Source organism: Papio anubis, chromosome 19 (assembly GCF_008728515.1).
Source record: "Papio anubis isolate 15944 chromosome 19, Panubis1.0, whole genome shotgun sequence".
Classification (NCBI taxonomy): domain Eukaryota; kingdom Metazoa; phylum Chordata; class Mammalia; order Primates; family Cercopithecidae; genus Papio; species Papio anubis.
Genome location: NC_044994.1, coordinates 36,785,127 through 36,810,203, shown reverse-complemented (window position 1 = coordinate 36,810,203; position 25,077 = coordinate 36,785,127). Strand labels below are relative to the sequence as shown.

General features: G+C 43.3%; 1 protein-coding gene and 1 long non-coding RNA gene across 8 annotated transcripts in view; both read right to left on the bottom strand.

Annotated features, from left to right (window-relative positions):
- The window catches only part of SETBP1 (SET binding protein 1), a 377,682-nt gene that overhangs the window by 316,454 nt on the left and 36,151 nt on the right, over positions 1-25,077 (bottom strand). The gene's annotated exons all lie outside the window — the stretch shown is intronic.
- LOC108583089 lies at positions 8,435-24,495 on the bottom strand. The gene is made up of 2 exons (XR_001897365.3): positions 24,375-24,495; positions 8,435-24,183 (listed from the first exon to the last, which is right to left on the bottom strand). It is a non-coding gene; the product is annotated as an uncharacterized LOC108583089 (long non-coding RNA).

The window sequence follows — 25,077 nt, the reverse complement described above, 5'->3', positions numbered from 1 at the left end:
ATGAAAGGTGATCTCTTAGAGCTCTAGTTGTATTTTATTTTTCTAGAGGAAGAGATAGGAAATAGCCTTTCCTCACAGCCCCGCCCCCACCCCCAGGCAATCTTAGGACAGTTCCTATTTGCTGTTGATCATCCCTCTTATCCTCCCATCAGCCAGACCTAGCAGGAGCACAGTGAACACTAATTGTTTAATGCCTATCTCCTCTCCGGACCATGACCTCCTTACAAGCAGGCACTGGGTCTTTGATCTTGGTGCCCTTAGCAACTAGCTCAAGGCTTGGGACAGAATAGGTACTCAAAAATATACACTGAATGAATGAAAATATATTACACTGAATGAATGCCCAATCTTTGCCTTAAAGTTTTTTGTTTGTTCGTTTCCTTCCTCTAGCCCCCTGGGCCAGTTAATTATAAAGTCACTTTTAGTTCCTGTATTTGATGATCTTATAATCTACTAGTCTACAGTGCAAGATATAGTAGGCCTCCATACTTCTGAGAAAATTGAGAAATCAAGATGTACATTCAAATTTATCCAAGTGCAGGTTCCTTTTTCTCTAAAGAGCCATCCATAAAATTTTGTGAATGTAGATCATCACTTCAGACAAAACACTAAATTAAAATCAATTAAAAATGAGAATTAAACTAACAATGGATCATACAACTTGTACTCACCCTACCCCAAACATACACACCCTCCATTCTATACTCTACAAACTCATCCCACGAATGCTTTTCAACCAGTAAACTCCAATTAATGCACAGGATTTGTGATTCAAAGCAAAAGGCAGCAGATCCTTTTCCCAGTGTCCACGAGAAATGTATGGAAAAGCACAGAGTCAGAGTTGAATCGCATCATTTCACCTTAACATAGAAAGACTTTCTACCCCGTCTTTCTGTTTCTTTTTCTTTTAAAGTATTGGGAACTCAATAGCCACTAGACAGTTTCAAAGTGCATTTATATCACATGTTGTCTTCATAATAATTCTTGAGGCAAGTTGGGCAGGAATCATTATTCCTATTCTGAACACGAAGAAAGGAAATAACTGATCACAAGTGTTAACGAGTGCCAGCCCTCAGCTGTCCTGATAACCGCTTTCTTGCTGTCTCCTCCCCTGGTGTACACATTGTAATGGCCACAATGTGTAATAGGTAATATCGTCATTAGTATAAAGGTAAGATGGGCAACCTTCCCAAGCTGTCAGCAGAGTAGTAGGCATATACCTATGCTCACTTTGCAATGCCCAAAGGAGGTGATGTAACTCTATCAATGAATCTTTGGAGCCCTATGACTCACAATGCCCACTCTAGAATAATAACCCAAACCTTAGCACCTGCAGACTAAAGGCCAAATCTATCAGTGCTTCACCTTGGCAGGTCCTGATTCCTTACCAGGATTGGGGAGGTGAGGCGAGGGGAACTGTGACAACCCTTAGTAAACAGGACAATCTCATCCTCTGGCATTCCAAAGACACTCCAGGCAGACTTTCTATTCTTCCAACCAAAATCTAGTCTTCAGGTTTGCTATTCTTCTGATCTGAATGGAAGGTGACATGGGAACCCCTCCACTTCCCACGTGTGATCCCGCAACTCCATGAGAGTCAAGTCTTCGCACAGTAACCATAATCACTCCTACTCGGACATCAGACATCTGCCAAGACATAGTTAGCACTTGCTGGATGATAACCCAGTATACTGGTTTTTGAATTTAATGAACACATTGCCAAATTCTTCTGTATCTGTCATTCATTTGATTCCAAGTCAAATAACCCAAATTATCCTTTTCAGAGTATTTTAAATGTGAAAGACCTGAATCCAAATTCAGATATCACTGACAATTAAAATCAGATTTCCCAGAACCTCAGATGAATGAAAATATTTAGTCAGACTCTTTTACAAATATACAAGTATCTTTTATTAAAACATATCTTGAAAGCATTATGACTCCAACAGTCCTACAAATTATAGCAAATTGCTTTTTGTTTAAAAAGCAATTATTTCATTCCCCAGTATAAAGAATTTTGCTTGGGGGAGTAGTCACAGATCAAGGAGATAAAGGCAAGGTAAGGTTGTTTGTTAATGTTTTATTAATCCAAGTTATTAGCACTACTAAAATAAGATGTGATAGGCAGAATAATGGCCCCACAAAGATGTCCTATGTCCTAAACCCTGAAACCTGTGAATATACTAGATGGCAAAGGGCAATAAAAGCAGAACAGAATTAAGGTCACTAATCAGTTGACCCTGAAATAGACTGTCTTGGATCAACCAGATAGGCCCAAATGTTTTCACAAGAGTCCTTAAAAGTGGAAAAGCAAATAGAATAGGTAGAACCACAGAGATGGCGGTGTGAAAATGATTGAACCTGAGTTACCATGTTTAAGATGGAAGGACAGAGCCAAGAAATGACAGTGGCTTCTAGAAGCTGAAAAAGAAAAGGAAACATTCTCTCCTAGAGTCTTCTAAATGAATACAGCTCTGTCAACACCTTGATTTGAGCCCAGTGAGGTCCATTTCTGACTTTGACCCCCACAAATATAAAATAATAAAATTTTTGTTGCTTCAAGCCACTAAGTTTGTGGTCAACTGTTACACATAAAGGGAGACTGTGTGTGCATATGTGTGTGTTCATGTATACCTTCTTCCTTTTTTTTTTTTTTTTGAGACAGTCTCACTCTGTCACCCAGGCTGGAGTGCAGTGGCGCGATCTCAGCTCACTGCAGCCTCCGCCTCCCGGGTTCAAGTGATTCTCCTGCCTCAGCCTCCTGAGTAGCTGGCATTACAGGCATGTGCCACCACACCCAGCTAATTTTTGTATTTTTAGTAGAGATGGGGTTTCACCATGTCGGGCAGGTTAGTCTTGAACTCCTAACCTCAGATGATCTGCCTGCCTCGGCCTCCCAAAGTTCTGGGATTACAGGCATGAGCCACCGTGCTCAGTCTTTCCTTCTTTTAAACTGCAAATAAAGTTATGGAAAATGTGAACACTCATTTTCTAATGCTTCCAGAAAAATGAAATTGAGTAAAATGGAGGTGATGGCATAATTCTTCTTTCAGGCTATGGAGCTCTTGAAGCATTTTGCTGCTAATAAAGATCGCTAGCAGCATGGACATCAGAAGAGAATTGCGAAGAGCAAGTGGAAAGAGATGTCAACATAGGTACGTATGACTACAGGGTAGATGTCGCTCTTCAAACAATGGCAATTGGAGCATTAGGTGCCACTGGAGACCTCGACATCTGAGTCTCTCACAGAGGGACACAGTCAGCACAAGGCACTCAGTCTTTGGCTTTAATAGCAGTTTATATAGGCAAGTCACAAAAGACACCACATGCTAGGTTCTCAAAGGAGGAGACACAGAGAATGAGCATGTGACCATGTGGATCTGCACATGCCCTAGGATATGCAGATGTCCAACCAATTGACAAGCCCCAAAAAGATAATTCATCAATGGTAGACAATGAGGGTGATGTTGTTGCTATCAAAATAGTGACATGGCAGGTCATTAATTCATGCGTAGGTCGTACAGAGTAAACAACGTAATGCTGTCTGTCTCCCTGCTGATGTCAATTTGGCCCATGCTGATAGGATTCCAAATCAGATGAAAGTTACTCAATCGGGTTGGAAAGGCCCAATAGAACTACACTTCTAAGGCTAAGAATCCCTTTTCTGGAACTTCCAGCCAGCTATTGGAAACTCACTGCCTTCAAAGGCAGCTCTTCCAGCTTTGGAAATTTCTAGCTTTAAACTCTGAGATTATGTAGCCTAATGCCTTCATCCTACAGACAGAAGTCAGGCCTAGTGAAGTGACCCTTCTAAGGTTACACACTCAGGGCAAACCAGAGTTGGAAGTAGAATTTGTGTCTTCTAAATTCAAATCTAGTGGATTTTACACTCTACATCACGTGGCTTCTCATAAGGTAATCTGGTCACCAGCTTATAGAATATTAAGTAAGCACGGTGTACTCCCAAGGCAAATCAGTAGTTGGGTGTGTGTGTGTGTGTGTGTGTATGTATGCATATATATACACACACACACACACATATATATGTCTGTAACCAGCCTATGAGTCTATACACCAGGAAGAAAGCAGTCCCCTCCACAGGGCAGGTACCAAATACTGAGCACCTGTATCCAAGTGGGCTATACTCACCTCAGACACCAGTTCACTCCACTTCTAGAGACTAACACGTTGCTCTTTCAGTCAGCCAAGAAGTTTGTGCCTGACAGTGGCGTGAAAGCTGTTACCGCTGGATCATAGAAGTGACTCTTCATAGGAGGCCTGTCCCAGACAAACTCAACACAGGCCTCTAGCAAGCCAGGCCTGCTGAGGAGTTCCAACTGAGCCACTTGCCAGACTTGCAACTGTATTTGCCTCTCTTTCTCATCCTGAGCTTTTAGACCTCAATATCATTCATTCATCATTTATTATTTTACAAGGGTATACCAAGCATCTACTGTGTACCAGGCCCTGTGCTCAACATTGGAGATATACTGAGGAAAAAAGACTGAAAGAAGGAGGGCAATGAAGTGTGTGAGAGAGAGAGTGAGCATAGAGGACAGAGTGGCTAAGTTTGCCTGGGGCACAATGGAGATAAGAGTAGGCTTTATGAAATAGTTCCAGATAAAACTCCCTTCCCAGCAATACCTCTTTTTCACAGAACTACAAAGCCATGCAAACTGTATGAGCAAGTCAGTCAACAAATAACGCATTAAGTGTTCTAAGTGCACTGTGGGTTATGAGAGGACTGTATGTAGAAACTTCTGCTTTGATCCATTTTCAGTTATTAAAGTGATAAAATATATACACAACATATTGTATAAAATTGAAATATATGCTGATTTCAAAGGAGTATGAAAAGTGGAAAGAGTAAAGTAGGATAGAATCTACATCAACAACCATGTGGCACAAAAAAGGGAAATATCACAGTGGGTTGATGTTATCAAGGTAAGTTTTCTAGATGAGATGACAGTATCTTCCCAACTTAGGACAATGACATCCATCCTTATGTCTATAAAACTGATCTCTCCAATAACAGTGTCAATTTTAAAGACTTGTCTTGTGTTCTTTTGCATACTCTACAAAGCCTAAGTAAACAGACATGATCTCACTCTGTTGCCCAGTATAGAGTGCAATAGTATACGATCATGACTTGCTGCAGCCTCGACCTCCCAGGCTCAAATGATCCTTCTTCCTCAGCATCCTGAGTAGCTGGGACCACAGACATGCACCACCATGCCTGAGTAACTTTTTTATAGAGAAGGGGGTCTCTCTGTGTTGCCCAGGCTGGTCTCAAACTCCTGGGTTCAAGCGATTCTCCTGCCTCGGCCTCCCAAAGTGCTGGGATTACAGGTATGAGCTACTGTGCCCAACCTGACCTTCTTAATGATATGGCATTTCCCTTTGTGACTATTCCAAAAGACCAGTAGCGTGATCTGCATTTGGAGGTAAAAATGTTCTTCATGATTCTAAGGCAGCAGCAGCTGACAGTTACTAAAACAAGCCCCACAAAATGTTATCTTTCCCTCCCACCACAGCAGCTGAAGATAGCAGTATATGTTCCTCAGGCTGAAACTGCCCAGATGTTTTATGAAAAAAGACCCACCGGAAGCCAACCTGGAGCATCTTTCTGATGAGTTTCCTTGAACACAGGAGCAGCAGGTAAGAAATACCTTATACCATTCTGTCCCTTGCAGAACTTACATTAAGTCATGGACTACTAGTAGGCGTAGCTGAGAAAGGAAGGGCCATGCATCTTACAGTTTTGATCTAGAATCTTTTCTAAAAGTGTTCCTGATCCTTTTCATTTTTATCCCAGGAAGACTGGGCCACTCCAGCATTTGACCCACCCTGTGCCCAGGAGCACCTATCATAGGCCCCCCGCCTAAGCCATTGTCTGTCTCTCTTCTTAATGTTTAGTCTTGCAGATGTTTGGGTGTTTGTTACTGTCATGTCTGTTCAGTTGAACTTTTATTTGCTAAAATGTATTGTGCAATGGCAAGCAGAATTAATCTCATTAAATAATAGAATCAAAGAACTTACAGATAGATAGGAGATTTAATACATCATCTGGTTCAGATCTCTAACTACAAGCAATTGTTGCAACCTTAGTTGTAAGGAAAAAACAGCTGAGCCCAGGCAATTATGTGACTTACTCAAGGCTAAACTGCTAGCAACTGAAAAAAGAGGAACTAGAATTCAGGCCTCCTACCTCCTAATGCAGAGCCAAGCTGGGTCTGTATCAATTGATTTCAGCACACATGACCACAGATGAATCTTCAAGCACATTTTCAACAGGATGTAGCAACTTGGACTAAATCCTCTGCACCTATACCAACACCCTTTCTTGGGATTAATGAATATTGAGAAACTTCATTGAGGTGTGGCTTTCCAACTTCACAATATTGTATTAGTGAATATCTCTAAGTAGAATTCTATGTAGACTTATATACAACTCTCTTCTTACTTATTGGACAGCAAAACTCCTTAGGAGCAGAAATGGAATATAATACACTTCAATATTGTCTAAAACTTAATCATATAGAGTCAATTTGTATTTATTGAGTACTTGCTAGGTGATATGCTAGGGAAATGCCAATAAATGAAACCCTTTATCCCCAAGATAATTTCTAATCTAAATAAGGGAAAGCAACATAAAATGTAATAAAATAAATAAATTGTAAATAGTCCAAAAGAAGAAACGTAACAATAGAGGGACACATTTTGCCAGGAAATGACTGTTACTGGGGAGAGGTGCTCTACGAGTTTAGAGGCAAGGAAGGTATGAGCTGAGGAAACCAGGAAGGAAGGGGATTCTTCATGGAGAGGTAAGTATTGACTAGTTTCTGAGTTCCGTGAATTCCCTGACCACACTTCCAATTCCCACTTCCATACTTCTGTTTACATTGCTCTGACCTTAAATGCCTCCTCTCTCTCCGTCTAGTAAATAACAGTTTGGGTGAAACTGGAAGATCTTAGAATGTCAAACTAAGTTTTTTCACTTTCTTTTTATGTCTTGTAAGAACAATGGTATTAACAAGGGCCTAAGTCGATCCATACACACTCCCAGAATATACAGGACAGCTGGAATAACAGACAGCTAGGACACATGCAGTCTTCAGGAAGGCCCAGGGAAGAAACTAAGACTAGCAGAGAGTACGAATTTAATTAATAGCTCACAAATGACAAATTCAGATACACTGAAGGGCAAAGAAATTCTCTCAAGCAATAAGCAACGCATCTTACTCACCCTTATAGCACATTTACCATTTACAAATTCTTATACTGCCTATCTGAGATTTTGTTCTGTTATTTCCTTTTAGAAATGATCTCAACTAGTGTACTAGAAAGCCCCTGGACCAGGCCTCAAGAGGCTCTGATTTTCAGGGCTTGTCCTCATTTGCTTCAGTGTGTGATTTTTGTCCCCACCGTCACTCACTCCCCCAGCTCTGTGAAGGCCATGGATTGTGGTGGGGGAAGGGAACTTTCGGAGTGGGCAGATCCTGTGGTCTCAGCCACACATCTGTGGATTCACAGATCATTCATAGGCTTATCAATTTCTCATCTACACATGAAGTTGGCAGCCTGGTCAGAAGGAATGGAAGTGGAGACCTGCTACTCCCTGGTGGACAGGAATAGGGCCTCTACCAGCCGCTCCCCCCAAAAGCTGATTAATCTTTAAAATTTCTCGGGGACACAGCGCAATTCAAAGGCCACAGTCCCCTTGATGGAACACTGAAAGAGGGTTTTTGTTTTCCACAAAAAGGGAAATTGAGGTTTTTGTGGTGAAAGAGAAGGATGTAAAATCAGCCATGTAGTGGTTTATTCACAGCCTGACCCCTCCCCAAACCCACAGGGATACTGGAGCTGCGACTCATCTCTTCTCATGAGTCATGTGGACTTGCATGGGCCTGGTGGATTTAGGAAAGAAAACACCAGACTCCACAGTGTGCACAAGCATTTGGGGACAGAGATGTGATCCAAAGATGGAGAGATACAGTTCCTTGACTTTAATGTGGAGAGACAGGCCGGAAGACAGGGCTGTCCAGGTCTAATAGAACCGATAGGTCGTCTCTCAAAGGGCCAGAGCGTGGCTATCACATTTGGGGCCTGTTATTTGAGCCGTCATAGCCGACTTTTCCACTGACATCCCCAACTTCCAAATTAATTATTTACTTACCAGAGATTCAGCTTGGCCATGTCAGACGGAAATAGCAGGGGGTGTTGTGTAGCTCAGATGAGCTGGCATTCAAACAGTAAGAGAGGACATCACTCAGGCCACATGCCCCTCTCTGGTTCAGAGGGAGCCACCTGTGAGATTTAGATGTCCCTAAGATCCCTACACCTTCCCTCATCTAGGTCTGGAGCTAGAAACAGATCACTGTGTTGATCCCAGGACTTCTTACGGGAGTTGTTTTTCTGATTTTTTTTTTTTTTCCTGGCCCAAACCAGAATCCTGGGGGGGAATTGATTCTCTGACTCTGGTTTTTCAGAGTTTGAAATCCTAGGTGAAAGGTGCGAGCTGCTAGTAGGGCCAGGGCAGGAGGGGGCTCAGCCATCACTGTAAGCTCTGTTTGCCGCAGAAGGACAGGTGTTGAGTTACACACTCGGGGAATGTGAGCGCCAGGAAGGGACCTGGTGGGTGCCAGCCAAAGTAGCGAGGTCAATACCTCCTTCTGTACTGGCTCTTCCTGGAGACCAAAAAAACAAACCATCCCTTGGCTTCAGGTTCCTGAAAAGACCTGAACTGTTCTTGTTTACTGTTCTAAGGGGCTGCATAGCACTTCTTTTTAGAATAATTTATTTCATTGACTTCAAGACCTCAGAAAGGCAGCAGTATATGCATTGAGGGCTAAATAGGGCATGTTTACAGAGCACTTATTCTCCGCAGAAGGGTCTAAATAAATGCAACATACAATATGGCTGCTCCTGTCTATTGCAACGGTGAGAAATAGCACTAACATCTTGTTTTGACTAACGTCTTCACTTATATATTCGTGAGGACACAGGCTTTGGGTTTCCTCCTTCACTGGATGTCTGCTCAGCACAGCAAGTTCCCAGAGCTAGGAATTTGTGATCGTACATGCAGAAGACATCAGGGGTTTAGAGCGTCTGCAGTCAAGTTGTAGCATGTTAAAGAAAACAGAATTGCATAGCCCCACTCAGCTTCAAGGAGCAGTAAGCTAAATTCCAAGAATATCATATTTAGTCATAAAGTTCAACCAATTCAGGACTCATAACGAGGGTATGTGATCGTCTATCTGAGTGGTAATCAACTTTCTTAGGTCAGCTTCTATTTTTAATCCTTCATGCAAAGAGTCCAGCATATTTGCATACTCACACAGACACATTGCTCATCAAATAGAACTAGACAGCCTCAACACAAAAACTGAGAACATGTACCTCACACAGACCAGCCACTGGGTATTTCGTAATAAAGAAAAATGGGATCAAACAAGGCATTAGGAAGAGAAAAACAGGTTCAGCCAGATACTATGGAAATCCTGATTCTTATCAGGGCAAACAATCGGAATTACTATGATGCTTCTTAGGGAGAGTCTACTCTGAACAGACACAGAATATTGTATGTCATACTGTCTTCACGTGGACCAGGTAATTAGAATTATGCCCGTTTGATAGATAAGGAAAGTCAGATTGAGAGAGCACATGTTTGTCGGGTGGCAGAAACAGGAACTAGACCAAGGTCTGTTTAATTGTAGTCAGTCACTCAACTTCAGGTTATGGAGCATATGAGGATGTATGTGTGTGTGGGCGCGTGTGCGTGTGTGTGTGTAAAGAACCATTTTCCTCCCTTTTAAAATCAGAATAATTCCATTAGCCCCAGGGTCTAGTAGAATAAAACATAAAACTATCATGACCAAGATTTTTATCCACAGATCAAAACAATTCTAGGTTTGGTTAGATTGAGATGAAGCCACAGTCACAACCCAGGTCTCTTGGCTGCTAACTCAGGGCTCTTCCAGACAATAGATTAAAAACCCACATGGATTCAGGGAGTCTCATAAACTTCTCGGCAGACCCTGTTTTCTGTCAGTTTAGCAAGTGGTGCCTCTCCCACCTATGGCCATGTGGAAAAAGCACAGCTTCTGCAAAGCCTGATCATCTGCTGGCCTTAGTGACATGCTTAGTCAACAGAATGTGACGGAAGGGACATTTGGAAATGCTGAGGGTCAAACATAAGGGGACTTGCAGCTCCCACCTGATTCTCTCTGAATGATACCATGTGAGAAGTCCAACCACTCCGAGACCTGCCATGCTGGGTGGAAAGTACAAGTCAGCCATGTCAAGAGGTCAGAGTGGAACCCAGGCAGCCCCAGCTGTTCCATCCATCTCAGCCCAATCACCAGTGTCATCCAGCAGACAAGACAAGGAGAAGAGCTGAGAGACCCCGCCCACAGCCAGAGCCAGTCACAAGTGGGGCAATGTCTCACTATCGCAGCCACACCAACTGAGTTCCTGATTATGGAGGAACAGAGACCAGCTATCCTCACTGGGCCGATCCACAACACTGACAACATGACAAAATGGCTCTAGTTTCAATGCCACTGAGTTTTGGGGTAGTTTGTTACACAGCAGTAGATAATTAGAACATCTTGTGTCTCGTGTATAAAGGGCTCCCAGGACGATCTCATCATCCAGAACCCCTGATACCATTTAAGCTTCCTCTTTCTCCCTCCCCCACCGTAACTCCTCTAGCTGCTCCTTTTGATGTCTCTCTTAGACCAGTGGGGAATGATGAAAGCAAGAAGGATCTGTTGAGGGCCTGAAAAAGAGGACAGGCACAACAGGGAGCATGTGTCAAAATGCTTTCTTCTTGATAGGCAAAAATGGTACATGAGAGCCTCTTGGATGGAGAGATGAAGCAACACAGGAAAGTTCCTGAAAAAAGAGGTTAGAAAAAGGCATAGGATCAAGAAAAGAGCCAGGTTCCTCACTTGCCTTCTTTCCCTGACCCCTGCATGCCACCCCATCTACATATCTGTACAACAGATCGCATGTTCTCCAAATCCTCCGTGGTTCCATCCTTCAGGATAGAGTTTACTCAATGCATCCCAAGGACTCCAGCAAACTCTTACCTCCCCACTCTCTGACAGCTGAATTATTGACCATTTAGCTCATATTGACTCTTAGTTTTCCATGTTTGTCTTATCTAGAACAGACAGAATAAAACTTGTTTGAGGGCAAAACCTATATTACATAATTTTTCTTCATATTCCATAGTAAAATGCACAGAACCAAACACAATAAAACAAGTCGTATTCAATATGTATCCAAGGGAATTTAGTGCTACCCATATAACAAGGGCAGATAAGGTCTCAGCCTCACCACTCTAGGCTTCTGCAGATGTTCCATGCTGAGTTTTCAAGAAGTTGACTCACACAGATGCATAGCTAGACCTCACATCACACTCAGGCTTCTGGAAAGATTAGTTTACATGACAGTTTCTGCATCTCCTCCTTCACTGGCTTCTGATCTCATAGCTCCACAGAAAACACTCTCTCAAAAGTCACAGTGACCCTGCGGTGCCAAAGCCTGTGTGACATAAACCACAGCCTCCCAGGGACCTCTTGGGGTTTCTCCTGCTCTAGCCAGACCACTTGTTGCAAACACTTTTTTTTTCCCCTTCTGCTTATCTTTTAAATGCTTGTAATCTCCAAAGATCTTTCCACGGCTCTAAGGCTTTACAAGCTACCCCAGGCAAATTAAGCCACACCCATGGTTTAACCATTAACAGATTCCAAAGCCCACAGTAATCTGCAGAACCCAAATATTCAGCTGCCTAACAAGTATCGCCACATGAGTGTCCCCATAGGCCCCTTTAAACTCAACAGGAATCACACTGACTTGCTGCAGCATCCTCTTTTCAAGGCCTCCCTTCTTTATGAATAGTGATATCCGTTTGCCTCGGAGATATCTTAAATTCCACCTTCTCATTCAACAACTAAATCCCATTAGCCACTGAGTCACACAGATGCTACCTGCTTAATGCCTTTTATATCAATTCACTTCTGATGCTGTCTCTGTCACCAATGTGTTTTAGGTTTTTCTCACTTCTCACCTGCATTATGTCAAAGGCCTCTAGCTGGCCTCTCTTGCTCCAGTCTCTCTCCCCTATGATCTGCTCACCGCATGGTTCTCCACGTGACCTTTCCAGAACATAACTCTGCTCATGTCCTTCTTTGTCTAAAATAAATCAGAGTTTTGGGGATAATGTATAACCTCCTAGGACACAGGGTCCAAAGAACAGTGATTCAAAGTGAACTGTAGAGCCAGATTTCATGGGTTTCAATCCAAACTCTGCCTCTTCCTAGCTCTGTAACAGGTAGATGACCTACTGTGTCTGTGCCTCAGTTCCCTGATTTGTAAGGTAAGGATAATAGTAGTAGCTACTGCCTAGGGTTTTATGAAGACTACTTGAAATATACATGTAAAGAGCTTAGAACTCTATCTGGCACACAGTAAGGATTCAATAAACACTAGTTAGTTCCTAGCTGCGTTCTTCCCACTGCCTAGTTCTCACCTCTGCTCCCAACCACCCGTGGCATCATTCATTCAAATGGATCTACTTGCATTTCTTCTAGTCAAATCTATCATTTCATCACCCATGCCTTTGCATATGCCGTTATTTCTTCCTGGAATGCCCGTTCTCCTTCTTCCTCTAGCTGACTCCTCTTGTTCCTCAAAACTTGCTCCAAGACTACCTTCCCTCCATCCCAGAGCTTTCTCTCCCTGCTCCCAATCTGATTTGGAGGGTTATGCTTTCTCTTCATTGAATTTGGTACACTATTTTATAATTACCATTTTATTTGCCTATCTGACTCAAGCTTGTCTGATTCTTAAAGGCAATGACATGTCTTATTTGATTTTATATTCTTAATGATGAGTACAATGACTACCTTACAATCCACACTCATCCACTGTTAACTGAATGAACAAATGGTCCCTATGGAATATTAATAACAGGTACCCAAACACGCTTAAATTTGATTACCTGCACTTGAAACAAAACAGTGACTTTTTCCCAAGACCCGCATGCCTTGTGTAGTTTTATAGATTGCAAATAAACTTAGCACAGGGAGACGTGATCATGTCCAGGGAAATGATCAGCTCTGAGAACCACCAGTCTCTGACAGTAAATAACTGCTAAATCTCCAGAAGGTTTCTACTTCTGCCTGTCTCTTGATTGTCCTGCTCTCTGGAATAAATCAGACAGTACAACACAGGAATTTGAATAAAGTAGCCAAACTGTGCAAAAGTGATCACAATGGAGTAGAAGTGCATTATTCTGTCTCTCAGAATTAGCATATTTCTAAGTAATGAGTCTTAAATGAGAGAAGACTTTGCTTTTCTTCCTGAGATAGTCTTCCTTAATTCTTCAGAGTGAAACTAGTAAGTGACGGCAGAGCAAACAAGGGATAAATGGTACGTGTAAGGACCTCCCCTCAAATTCAGTCTCTTTTTTTTATTGGATACAATTGCGCTTGGTTTAGTTTGGGTTCTGAGAAAACTGTCACTAACTCTCTAGGATAGCTTCTGTGTTTGAGGGTTAGATACGACCAAGAACTGGAGGCTATAGGAAGAATGACTTGTTGGATTACTTTGACCCAACAACGGAAGCAGCATCTCAGCCCAGAAGTGTTCAACAATAGGAAGATCACCCACAAAGCACCAAGGAAATTGGCTAAATGTCTGTCAGGAATGCCAGGATAATTCTCTTTCACCTTCGAGAATCTGATTTTATGATGGTGGTAGAGATTTCGTATTTAAGGTGTTTTGAGAGCTTGGTGAAGACACAGTAGGGGATGCATAAATGATTGTTGTTCCTGTGAGGTTGAAAGGAACATTCTGGACATCTCAAACCATTCAGTTGGCAACTTCCTACAGTGCTCATACATAGACAGTGTCCACCTACTCTCCACCCCACTGCACTGAAAAGTGATGCTGGCCACTCACTGAAAAGGCTGCCAGGAAAGCAGGAAGTTTAGAATGTCATCTGAATGCGTTTTTGTGAACACATTCACAAAATGCTGAAGATAGACATTCAGCAACACATCCTTAAGATGCTTTCAAATGAGAAGGAAAGCCCTGCCTCAAGACAGGAACCTCTGCAGATATCACTCATCCTAATCTCTCACCCCAAAGTGAGAGGCAGAAATAAGGAAACTGACAGTAAAACGTTAACAGTTTGTTTTTGTTTGGGTATCAATACACACATACACAGTGACCAAATATGTGAGTCGAATGCACGCAACTCTTCCAGGGAGCTCAAACACTGAGTTATCCAATGTTCCAATGCTAGTTACCCAAACAAACATTATGGAAAAGGACTTCAAAGAGAAGAGTCTGAACAGCAAAACTGAAGTATGTTTATAGTGTTAAAAAAAAATAAAAAGCTGTCCACCTCTTTTATTTCGCATTTGGGTAATGCTTTAAACTTTACAGGATCCTCCGATAACCACTCCACCCTCAAGATGGTAAGATCAATGGCAAAGGGATTTATCTCCCCAGTTGACCCCAGAATGAAAAACAGAAACAGTGTGTGTGCACAACTGACACACAATAATTTAGCCCGCCCTTTCATCTTGGGCTCTTCTCCACGTATTATTACAAAAACAAGTTATGTAACAAAGCATACAGTTGTGTGGCTTGAGGCATTTATTAAAAACAGGGCCTTTATGAAGTCTTTGTGTACTTTACATATTTAATAAACTTCAAGTTCATGTCACTTAGAATCAAACATGAAATTTAAAAGCAATATTGTTACAGTTTATGACCTCTAATCTGCAAATGGGAGGAGGTCCTAGATAGTTTTGTGTTTAAGAATATGAACTTTGAAATCAGACTAACTGGACTTCAAACACTACCTCTTTTATATACTCTCTAGATGCCATTTGGCAAGTTATTTGACCTCCCCATGCCAGTTAACTCATCAGCAAAATGAGAACAATAAGATTTACCTCTTAGAGTTTTTGGGGAGGATTACATATACATTTGCAGGTAACAGGCTTAGATTGGTGCCTCCCATACCGAACTCAAGAGATAAGTATTATTATTTGATTACTCATAATCTTGTTCAATGATTGTCAGCTTTAGTTACTACAAGAAAACAAAGTCCCTACCTTCCTTGAAAAGAATCTATTATGTATCTAGAACTGTTGGAATGAAAATCAAGAAGCCTTGAAATGTCACTTACAAACTATGTGTAACAACTCACATGAGTTAGTTGTTAAAGTTTAAAAATTATGTAAAGGTTTCATGAAGCTTCAGGAATGGTCCCTGAATTGGTGGAAAGGAAATTCCCTTCTGAACTTAAAAGTCAAAAAACTTCAGAGGGGAAGGAATCTTTTAGAGATCTACTCAAGGTCATATGAAGGTTCTTGGTTCTAATTCCATCCGGGCCACCAGAGAGCCAGGAGATGCCCATCCCCTTTGAAGCTTCTCATGCCTCCCTCCCCACCCCCAGCCACCATTACCACCCTACACCCTTTTCTAACCATAGATTTCTAAGTAAAAAAGGAAATTGTCTAAAATTGAAACTGTCTTAGTCTATTATTGGCTTTGGTGGCTGTGGGAAGAAAATGGAGTTGGGCGGGGGGGAGGTATGTTGATGAAAATAATCTGAGTCATCACTTCCTGGAAGAGGTGACAGCACACCCAGAGCCGCTGGGAAGTCAGGGGGCTGAGGAGGAGGAGGTCCCAGCTCTGCCACAACCTCACGTAGCACGGGAGGATGTCACTTAACTTCTGTGGGTTCCCATTGGCAAAATGATCCTAAAGGCCTTCCCAGCTATATGCCCCTATAATTCAGGAAAGGTCCTGGTGAATAAACCATCAGTGCTATTCACTGTCCGCCTAGAAAACAAAATGAACCTGTGCTCCTAAAATATGAAAGCCGTATCTTTCAAGCAAGGGCAGGCTGGTTATGGTTGAGTCAAGACCTAACTGCTTTATTTCCTAACCACTTCCCCAAACCCAGACTCTGCCCCTCTACATACCGCCCGCCCCCCCCAAACCCATTTTTGCTACACAATTCCTTGGGCAGTGCAGGGTAACCCCATTAAGAACAGAGGCCCTGGGAGAGCCAGACCTAGTACAGGAATCACTTTATAGTCTCTCTTAGATGTGAAATTATATGAAATTATTCCCCAAACTGTGAGCAGATACAGATGATTATAAGATTTAGGTGTTGAAAAGACCAATAACAGCATCAAGATAGGAGTCTCACCTGTTGCAATCACCTGCTTATGTGCCTCCCTAGCCTTGAGAGAGAAAACTGGCCCCCTTTTCATTTATCTAATGGTAACTCTATGGGCAGCTACTAAACCCTCCTTTGAAAGTAAACCCCCATTGCCAGTGACCATTTGCTGAATGAGTGAGTGAAGAAATGAATGCTGTGCATCCCAAATCAGGAAGCAAGGAAGGGGGGCATATTCATACAATTCCTTGAACTCTGCAGACACTTTGGCTTCTTGCAGTAATTTCATAATATTCTCGCTCATTCATATTCTCTCTTTCCACTTCCAGCCCCACCCCCACTCATTATGTAGTCTGACTGAATACCACTCAAAATATTTTCTCAATTAGAGGAGAAAACAGGAATTTGCCACTTGTCTGCCTCTATTCTGCTGCCTGTCAGCCTTCAGCAAATATTTCAATCCTGGGCCTTTGCCTGCTGCTAACCCCTGTCCTTTAACCTTTGACCCTGTCCTCTTCAAATCCTCTAGCCTTTACCTTCTCATCCTCCCAGCCCAGACACTCCACTCCAGGGATGGTGTCACCGACGACTGTGCTTAACCACAAGAGGTACAGTGATGCCCCTAAAGCAATCAGAACAAGAGAGGTGCTGCTGAGATTTGCTTATCTGATCAAAAGATGCTCAGAAAAATTAGCATATCACAGTGGATGAGAGACAACCTGTAAATAGACTCCCACTCTCACTTACCTACCTTTGGTCTTCAGAGCCTCTTCTCTGGTCTAGGCCTGCTCCCCTCCCCCACCCTATATCCTAACTCCCTCAAATGGGCATGTCACTGGGATTAGAGGCTCAAGGGTTGGCTGTAAGATGTAGAAACAAAATGGAAATCATGTCCGCTATAGCTGTAAGATGCGGAGCTCCTGTTTGACTTTTCCCGATATTCACGTTCAGCCAAACCACAAGATAATTTGCTTCTAAACCGCTGTCCCAACTTCCTGTAACCACTGCAACTTCCCTGGCTCTAGCTAAACCCCCAGCCCTGTGACATCCAACATTAGAACCACTGGGACTCATCATTTCCCCATCCTTGCCTGTGTCCACCAACCTGTGAGCTGTGCCACTTCTGGGTGTTTCTGTGAGTATTTGAGAAAGGTGTGGAATATTTCAGGACTTTTTCCTTGGCAAAGACTAGGTTGCTCTCTGATAGCATTGCTTCCCATGTAATTAATTGTGCTGTCTCTTGGCTCGTTAAAAACGAGACCCTCAGGTCCCAGGCAGCATTATGTAGGGTAAATCATGTTTAAGTAACTGCATAACTAGTGGGTCAGTTTTATCTTTTGTCTTGGCTGCGACCATTATTTAGCTGGGTTCTTAAAATGCCCGGCAGTGAAGCTTTCATGTCAGGCCAGTATTGAAAGACAAATGTTTTCTCCCCTCCCCACCCCCACTGCCAGCCCCTCTTCTCTGAATGCTGCATGCACAGGGCAGCTGGGAAATAAAAGACCCCTTTATCTGATTATCCTGGGCAAAGGCGTGGTGAGTTCAGGAGGGTTCAACAGAGAAGTGCCAAACTGGAATAAGATGGGCCAAGCAAATAGTTGGGGCAGACTCCCATGCAGTGGCAATGGCCGGCCACAGCAATTCAGTCTCCTGTCTCATTTTTAGCACTCAGCTTTGTGATGACTAAAAAGGGTGTTGTTTTCTTTTCCCCCCGACTGTCACTGATTGCCATGTGATCTTGAACAAATCACGAGACATCACTGATCTGGGCTGTATGTCCTCATCTGTGAAGGGAAGACAGCTCTGATGATCTTCAAGGTCTCTTTCTGCTTTAACATTCTTTGTGTGTATCCATCAAGCAATAAAAAACAGTGTGACCCTCTCAAATAGCTATGGAGAATACCGCCTGACAGTATAAAAAGAGGACTTCTGAAGAGATGAAAGCAGCAACTTTCTTTATAGGCAGAGTTTGTCTCATATAAAAGGAAGTGAGAGGAAGAGAAGGAGAAGGAAAAGGCAAGATTGCCCATTTCACAAAGGAGAAATTAAGGGGTAGGGAAATTTTGGCCAATTAATCCAGTTATGCCTAGTGTTCCATTATTGGAACGCTAAGCTTGTGGGAGTAATTTATAGCCTACTGCTCAAGGTCATCACCAAGGTCTGATTTTGCACACACACAAATTTGCAACCTCCAGTATAAATGGGTTAAATTACCAATGTCATACAATTAGTTATTGGTGCTGTTAAAAATAAAACTCAGAAGGACTCCCATTTTTGTCCTAGATTCTAATCCTATTATATTATCCTTCCAATAGGATATTGTGATGATGAAAAGAAATAGTATTTGTGCTGTTTAATTTTTGCAGATTTGCATTTACCATTTTCTTTGGCCAATCTGGAATCCTAGAAGCCTACTAGAGAACCATCCTGACTACATGCCCTTCACAGTCATCTGCCTTCTAGGAGCAGTCAGATGGGAAGCCTTCAGTGACTATCAGAACCCAACCACCAGTCCCTCCACGCCCGAATTTTGTTCATCCCGTCCACATAGCACATGATGCTCATCACTGGAAGACAGAAATCATGGTGGCCATGCAGCCTTTAGACAGCTGCAGCAACTGAATACTGCTGATCTGCAGGAGGGTCTACAATAGGCACCCATAAACACTGTAGAATTAATAGAGACAAAACAACAGTGTCTTTGACATAGAATGATCCATTGGTAGCAAATATAACTCTAACACATCTCTCTTAGCTTATAACAAGCTGCCCTAAATATGTTCTGCCTCTTGCTCACAAACACCACAGATTAAGCACTTAGAAATTGAGGCTAAAATGTGTGAGAAGGCAGGGCAGCAGGGGACTCATGGGACAAGCAAGGGAGGGGGCACAAAAAGGCAACTGGAGATGGTGGCTAGGAATATCCCAAAATAATATAAACAGGTTCTCCCAGGATTCCTTCCTCTCCTCCTGAGCTTAGAGCCCAGTCAAAGCCAGCCCCCCAAACATCTATGTCAATGTCACACCAACGCTAGACTCTTTTCGGTACACACATGCATGTCCACGCAGATGCCCTCTCACATACACATGTCCAGACACCCTCTAGTTGGCAAACAAGTGACAATATGCAAATTATCAGAAGCCACAAAGATTTGCTTCGGTGGGGAGCCTGAACAAACAGGGAACAATTTTGCAAGTGGCCACAGATGGCTTAGTTAGCTTCTCCGCTTACAATGGACACTAACAAGATTTGCCAGAACTAATTCATTCTTTCACACCATTGCCCTGTTCCCCCACCTTCTGAGGGTAAGGAAAATTCCCCATCATGGCCATATGCATTTTTGTTCCTTTCCAACACAGAAAAAGTGCAACTGGTTCATCCATAGTGTGGATGGGTCATATTTAAAGTGGGTAACACAGATTTAAAAGGAGACATGGTGGAAGCAAACATATGCTGATTTCTCCCCACCAACCCACCTACACCATTTCCCTAAACTCCTTATTTGGAGAAAGGGGTAGAAAAGAAAAGATTTTATGGAGTCCCGTGTCGAGCTGGAGAACTCAGTAGCAGAAAAGAAATGAGTGGCAAAGAATAAATAAAACAAAATGGACTAGAAACAGACAGTGAACCTATCAGATGAAATTCAAACCTTCCCACGTGATGGGTTACAACTGGCCTCATATACAGGAAGTAAACTTTGACTTTATGCAGCAAAGGAAGAAACACTTGATGAAGTCTTTCCTCCATGAATTCCTATATGAGGCACAACTCCTGGAAACAAAACTTCAAGACAGAGGCTGGATTCAGGACCTTTGTGCATATCTGGAGCTCTTCTTCATGCAAGGCCCTTTTCTTTTCCATAAGTGTCAGTAAGATGCTTTTGAATCCTTAAGAAAAGAAATCAATTACTTCTTCAAAAAAACACCTGAACTTCTCTAGGTCACAAGAATAGAGACCTTAGAGGTGGCTCCTTTCCACATCCCAGAAGGCTCTCTCAGCCTCTTCTCTGTATGTGATGGCAGAACTCAAGGGTACTCATGCCCTTCGCCGGGTGCTGCCATCAATTTCTAGCCAGTCTCTAGGCTCACTCCCCACCAATGCTGGCTGCAGTACGATGTCCTAAAGCAGCTCTCTGCACATTCCTTCATTCTCTTCTCCCCAAGGGGTGGGGCTTTGGAGGGCTCCATTGCTTTCTTAGTGCACTTAGGAAAAAGTCAGATCTGTCTGATCTGGCCTACTGAAGCTTCCACTCCAGATTTTCCAGGTCAACTCTGCAGTCCAGCAAGTCAAGGCTGCCCACCATGAGCACTTTGCCCTCTGCACAATAGTTCAAGCACATTCCCTATCCCTCTTTCCCTCCTGCCTAAACCCTATGCTTTCTTCAAGGCCCATTCAAGCTTCTTCCTCCATCCTTCCCTGTACTCTCTCACATGTTCCAGCATCCAGTACACCATGAGTACCATGCGTGGATGTAACCTCCCTAACAAGGCAGACACTGGGAAGCTTCCCCGAAAGCCAGACAAGTCAGTCTAAACTGGGAGCGATGGCTCTGCATCCTGTCACCTGCCCAGATGCCCACGTGGTTCCTCTCTTTCTTCATTCACAGGCATCATTCATACTAGCTGAAGATGAATATGTCTACTTTTTTTCTCAAATATGTATGTTGGATAGCTATAGCAGCAGCTATTGAGAAAACGATACTGTTGATTAGATAAAATTTGTTTACATGCCTCCATAATCATGTACATGTGAATACCTAGTTATAGGAATAGGTATTTCTATGGTGATGTCCTGGAATATCAGAGGTGGAAAGGACTTCAGTGTCTTCTGCTTCATGGCCTTCATTTCAAGATGTCACCTCTGAGAACAAGAGGCAGGTGAGAAAACACAGGTGGTTAGGGACAGAGACTAAAATTCTTGCTTCTTGAGCCAGGGTTCTATCAGATCATATGCAATATCTATCATCCCAGAGGCTATACATGCACACACATACATGTATGTGCACACAACAGTGCACTCACTCTCTCTAACATGCAAACCAATGCGCGCCACCCTCTTCAGCTGAGGTCCTCAGAGAATCCTGAGGATAGAATGACACAAATGCCTGAGGATCCCCCGGATGCTCTCCAGATTTGACATCTTCTCATATGCTTGTCCTCCCATCCAGATCTTTGCCTCCACTGCCAGCAGGCTGTGTGCTCTGACCCCTGACCCCCACAGCTGGACTGTCTTCTGAGGATGACAAGCTCCAAGGACCAACAATTATCTCCCAGTGTTAAATAAGATGAGCAGAAGTGGCTACTGCTGCTCCCGCAATCAGGGCCCAGCCAGAGAGGAATCTGCTGCAAGTCTAAAATTGGGAGCAAAGGTCAGCTGTCAATTAGAAATGAAGCCAGAAGGAAAGGCAGGTATCCAGAAGTGCAGCACCTGCTCCTCCCTGGAGGTGGAGAGGGGCACAGCTGGCCAGCCTGGAGCAGCCCCTCTCTGCTTATAGGGTATCTGCAGCAGTTCTGGTACCAGTGGGAAGATGCCGGTACCTTGGGTGGAGGAGCAACAAGCATTTTTGAAAAGGTCCCAGAATCACAGACCAGGCTTCTCCAAGGTACTCTCCATTCCTTCTCTGCAAAGCTCTTCTGAACTAATGGAGACTTTCAAAGGCAGTCCTTCCCTTCAGACCTTGAAATACTGGTGCCGCCCATAAGCAGGTACCATTCCCCTGCCCTCCACCCCTTGCACACATTCTCTCTCGGATGCAGTTTTTCCCTTCCTCCATGAAGTGACCAGTGCTCACGTGGCCTCCAGTCCTGCACCTGATTTGCCCCAATACACCGGGCCTTTCAGGTGTTTTGATCTTCCCCTGATTTATCAGATTTCTGCTTCTATTTCCTCTGCTGCTTTTTCTGGATTCTGTTCCATCTTCCAAAATGTGTGACGCATGATTTTTCAGGTTTCTTGTCAAGCTTACTATTCTACCTTCCTCTTCCTATGCTGGGACTTTCAAGGACATCCCACAGATTAAATACATCAGTGCCATAAAACCCTGTGTGTCTTCACATAGACAACAGAATGGAAGCCTTCAACTAACATCTCACTTTGTTCTGCTCGAAGGTGTTTCTTGACTTTCTTTCCAATTAGGCACAGGCTGTCCCTATCACTCAGTCAAATTAATCAGTCAATTACAAGTTAGTATTTGAGAATCTCTGACATCCTCTGTCCTAGTTGAGATACTATGGAGGAACTTTCTGCTTATAGAGTATCTGCAGCAGCTCTGATACCAGTGGGAAGCTTATGAGTCAAATAGACAACAGTACGCCACTTGCATCATCTGAGGGACAATACTCACTTACACCTCCATAGTACTGCCTGCCATGCAATAAATAGTTATTGAAGAAAATATATTTGGTTGAATGAGTGAATAAATGAATGAATAACTCAGTTACACTACGGAAGAGACCAGTTTAAGTGAGATAAGCAGCATCAGCAGGGGCATCCTGGTTCCATTCAGCTTAGCGCTCTCTCTCTCTCTCTCTCTCTCTGTCTGCTACTAGGACATCTTTCTCAGGCTCAGTAGAGCCCACTGTTCTGAAATCAAATTTTGTTTTTGACACTTATCCTGCTCCTCCTGCTCTCACAGCTCTGGGATCTGCAGCTTTTGGTGACCCTGGGCTCTGAAGAGGGACCCTGGCTAACACAAGGTGCAGCATGAATCAGCTGGCAGAGCTGAGCATGAGGGCCATTCTTGACTCCAGGTCCAGGGTCTGCCCTGCACCTGCTGCTACCCAATCTGTGGCATCCATCACTTTCAACCTCCCTCACCTAGTCCAGTGTGTCTATATCCTATCTGCTATTTCTCCCTCATTGCTTCAGGCAAGATTTCTTTTCATATCTGGATTATATTCAAAAATGAAGAGAAGGAGAGAGCATTTACTAAAAACCAGATCATTCCATATGGTAAAGTGCTGAGCAAAAACTCTATTAGTTTCAGGAGCAAAGTTGAGTTCATTACTCAGTAAAGTTGCTACATTTCTTATAATCCACACTATTATGAACCTATGATATATTTTAAGAAGTTAAAATGCACACACAAACACACACCCACAGATGCACATATGCATTTTAAGTCATCTAGAAAAATTCTATGTCCTTAGGAGGAAGAAACAGAGAAACCTTCAACCTCTCTGACCTTCTCTCTATCTCTGTCTTTTCTTTCTCTTATCTTTGTTTTATTTTATATTCTATTCTAAGGGAATCCTCAGGTCCTTTAATGCTCTGGGTCACAGGCTTAGTCCACCAGCAAGAGGAGGGAGAAAATGGTGTGTTTAAGAACAGCTTTTTGGATTTCACGTATTTTTACCAATTTAGTGCATTCATCATGTGTTCATTCCCTGACCCTTTCTCTCATCACCATAAAGGATCAAAATACACCCTTTTGTTGGTAAAGGGCCAATCCCTTGCAATGGGCCCAAAGTAGAGATGGGAGTGTGTGCAGTGAGGGCAGACCCTGCAGAGCCAGAGGCCAGCAGAGCCCTGTGCCTGCAAAGTCAGAAGACAACCTGAGAGAATGTGCTCGAGCATCCTAAATCTGTTGAGACAAGTTTCATCAATTTTGTGGAACATGACAGAAAAAGAGGACAAAAGCATGAAGTTTGGGAGCAAATCTCATACAGCTTTGACAAGATTCAACCCAACTGTCTCTCTGGTTTCCCTGGCACCAGGCCATTGTGGTTCTCATTTTACAGAGAGATTAATGGAAGGACCGGAAAAACACTTCTCTGCCGGTTTTCCAGAAGGCAGAGTCAGAGGTGAGAAACTCTGGTTCCCACCTTGTGTTCAGCTGCCTGAGTACTGCATGAGGAGCCTCAGTGGCTGCCACGGAGCTCGGAGGGCGTGGCACCGGTATCACAACATCCTGGCTGCTTCTGAGACCCAGGGCAAGTTCCTGGAGCTCTCTATGCCACATTTGAGTCATCTGTAAAGGGGGATAATAACATCACATTGTGGTTGTGGGGAAGATTCAGTAGCAATGTGTGTCAAGTGCTTGGCAAAGTTCTCAGCTCCTCTAAGTAGCAAAATGGCAGCTGTTGCTATGTCCAGAAAAGCAACCTGCATAGCCAATTGGCTTTCTCTGTGATTCGGGTTTTCCACAAAAGAACAACTCACCTGGATAAGGGCGATGGTTAATGCCATAATCCCAGCACTTTGGGAGGCCAAGGTGGGTAGATCACTTGAGTTCAGGAGTTCGAGACCAGCCTGGCTAACATGGCGAAACGCTGTCTCTACTAAAAATACAAAAATGAGCCGGGCATGGTGGCAAAGGACTGTAATCCCAGCTATTCGGGAGGCTGAGGTGAGAGAATCGCTTGAACCCGGGAGGTGGAGGTTGCAGAGAGCCGAGATCGCACCACTTCACTCCAGCCTGGCAACAGAGTGAGACTAAGTCTCAAAAACAAACAAACAAACAAAAAGAATGATTTGCCTACGCTTCTGATACACAGTTCCCATTTCTCAGAAAGAAATAAGAAAACGTAAAGAGCCTGGACACCAAAGAACCTTCAAGAAAACCTCCAAGGACAGCAAGGCCTCGCCTTTAGCAAGCGGTAGGATCTGGGTGTGACTTATGGGACAGGTTGGACACAGAAAGAGAAACTTCTGTCACTGGTGGATTTAATATTTTCCCTAGTTTGTTTTTTTGTTTTTCTCCCCCTGCCAAGGGATTAACGTATAGGTTCTTAAACAAGGGGGTCCCCTACTTACAGCTGACAGCAGCAGCTGCAACCTCTGACTCTCCTGCAGAATGGCAGGGAATCGAATCAAAAAGAAAAGCAAGTGGACAACCTTTCCTCCGGGAGCATGAAACACAATA